Here is a 2,878-nt window from a genome sequence, read left to right as displayed (position 1 = left end):
CTCATAGGTCTCTGGATAGAGCCCTCCACTTGGGGCTCTGCCCTCCACATGGAGTCTACTTGGGTTTCTCTCCCTCTTTGCCTCTACCCCTTCTCCCTCTCCCCTTCTCTGTCTCAAAAACATCAATAAGTCTTTAAATCACACAAAATAAGACACCATTAGTGGTCCCACCAGGAGTTGGTGCTGCACGCTTGTGCCCTTGTCTCCTGCAACTCTTCCCAGCTGTCTGCCCAACTCGGGCAGGTGATGCCAGTGGATCTCCGCAAGTTGCTCAGGCCTTTGATCCTACAGGAAGCAGACAAGATGTTGCAATATCCACTGTAGGTCAAACACACACACTAGGCCGGGGGTCAACCAGCTGGGCAAAGTGCTGATGGCTCACCAGGTTAAGAACCAGCCGACTGGTATTGTTTGGGATGGACTTGATCAATTCTGCACCTTGGTCTTGACAGATCCAGAAGCTCTTAGAAAGGACTGTGAAGATAGGGAATGGCATCATTTCCTGGAGGTCAACATGAAGGACAATGCAGTCAACAGTGACACAGTCCTCTCTGATTATGTTGAGTCTGGGCTTCCCAAAGGGACAGCTTTTACCATGATGTCTGGCTGGTTTAATTGCAGAACAGGACAATGATGGTTGATGAGCCCATTCTCAGAAACTGATCTAAAGACCACCATGGCCAATTCAAATTAGCATCTTTCTACTAAAGTACAGCTCAGGCCCCTCAGTGGCCAACATGTGTTACCAGGCTGAATAGACTATATGCCCAAATGCTACAAGCAGCCGCCTGAGAAGTAAGTGAATGCTAGGAGTCAGAAACCAACTGGAGGTCTCCAGCAGTGCTCTCGAGTTCAGTGGTGCCTATAGATTTCTCTTGCTTCTCCATTCCCATTCTCACAGGCAAAGCCTGAGCAAACAGATAGTGGTTTAGGGTTAATTTTCCTTCTTCCTGTCCTCTATAATTCTAAAGGGTCACACCCTGGTTTATGTTTTGATCAAATTTAAACTCCATTGGGGGGGATATTTTGGTAGTAGAATGGGGTCATCAAGTTGTCAATGTAACAACCTAGAATTTAAAGAATAAAGAATTCAGGTAAAAAGACCCTGTCTACAATACTACAATAATAGAGCATAGCATCAAAGAATCTTTAAGGGAGATTTAAAAAAGTGAGAGAGAGAGAGAGAGAGAGGAGAGAGAGAGAGAGAGAGAGAGAGATTCATTGCCTCTGCTTTTGTGAACCCATGTATGCCAGGAATGGGGCAATCCCTGTACCAGTAGATGAAAGATGACTCCAAACTTTGCTGTGAAAGAGAGAAGGCAAGGGGGTCAATGCTCAAGGGCCAAGACCCTTTGCTCTTCTTTGCTCCTGCTTTTATTCCTTATCGCTGTTTCTCAAGCATGTGATGTGTGACAAGGGGTCTTCCTGGAACTAGAAGGATCTGTTTATGGGAAAGATATGATATACTAATTTGTGTGTCTCTCACCATGACAGCCAGAGGCTGGTATGTCCACTAACCCCTAACATGATACACCTCAGACTGGTTATTAGGGGTCAGTATCACGCTCTGGCTCCTTTAAAGAGCGGTACTGGAGAAAGCAATGAGGAAATTAATTTTGCAGTAAAGACATGGCCATTTAGATGAACTGCAGGGCTGAGTGAGATGTTGTCAAAAAATCCTAAGCATGTGCCTGTTGAACAGGTCATTCTTTGTGTAAGAAATAGGTTGGATCTGGAGTTTTGGAATGTTGGCTTAAATCTACCATTTGCTTATAATTAAATACAAATAAAAACATGATGTGAATGAAAAAAAAAAAAAGACATCATTTTAGACGTCTAGTATTAGAAGGAGTAAAATTAAAAAGAAACTGACAGGGGTGCCTGGGTGGCTCAGTGGGTTAAGCCTCTGCCTTCAGCTCAGGTCATGATGTCAGGATCCTGGGATCAAGCCCCGCGGTGGGCTCTCTGCTCAGCGGGGAGCCTGCTTCCTCTCTCTCTCTCTCTACCTGCTTCTCTGCCTACTTGTGATCTCTCTCTGTCAAATAAATAAATAAAATCTTAAAAAAAAAAAAGAAACTGACAATACCAAATCTTGACAAATATGTGGAACAACTGAAACTATCTTATATTTCCAGCAGGAATGCAAAATTGTGTAGCCACTTCGAAAAAACATTTTGGCAATTCCTTGTAAAGTTAAACATACATTACTTTATAACCAGCAATCTCACCCTAGACATTCTCCCTAGAGAAATTAAAACTCATGTTCACACTAAAATGTGTACACGAATATTGGTAGCAGTTTTATTCATAACGGCCAAACAATGAAAATAACCAAATGTTCTGTAGTGAATTTATTGGTGTCGAATAAATTAATTATAAAAAAATATGGCATATTTGCACAACAGAAAGATACTGAGCAAAAGAAATAATTGACTCAAATACAGGCAGCAACTTGAATGAATCACAAAATCCTTTTATTGAGTGAAAAAGCCAGTGTTACTTATCATGGTTATATGCTGCCTAATTTCATTTATAAGACATTCCTAAAAATTACAAAAATATAGTATCAGAGAACATACCAAAATTATAAATATGGAAACAAAAACCTGACTTCACTGCATGTTAATTCAAAGATTAAATTTCAAAAAGAAAGCAAGTTAAATATAAAAGAAGCTCTGAGAGATTATGCCTTGTACAGAAGGATTTTGATAAATGCCATTTTCACTACACCACCAATTTCTGTGAAGTGTTTATTGAAAAGTTCTTTCAAGAAAACCACTTATTTGTTTGTTTATTTATTTATTTACTTTCTGCATATTACATCTCCAGGAAAAAAATATATACATGTAAATTTATACTTGCCACCATTTTGTACATG

At 40.3% G+C, this 2,878-nt stretch overlaps 1 pseudogene; it reads left to right on the top strand.

The window, feature by feature from the left end:
* Window positions 1-246: 246 nt before the first annotated feature.
* Window positions 247-799, top strand: LOC116585654 (annotated as a pseudogene).
* The last annotated feature ends 2,079 nt before the right edge of the window (window positions 800-2,878 follow it).

This window comes from Mustela erminea, chromosome 3, assembly GCF_009829155.1.
Source record: "Mustela erminea isolate mMusErm1 chromosome 3, mMusErm1.Pri, whole genome shotgun sequence".
NCBI classification, from domain to species: domain Eukaryota; kingdom Metazoa; phylum Chordata; class Mammalia; order Carnivora; family Mustelidae; genus Mustela; species Mustela erminea.
Note: the sequence above shows the minus strand (reverse complement) of the source record. Positions and strands in the feature narration are given on the sequence as shown.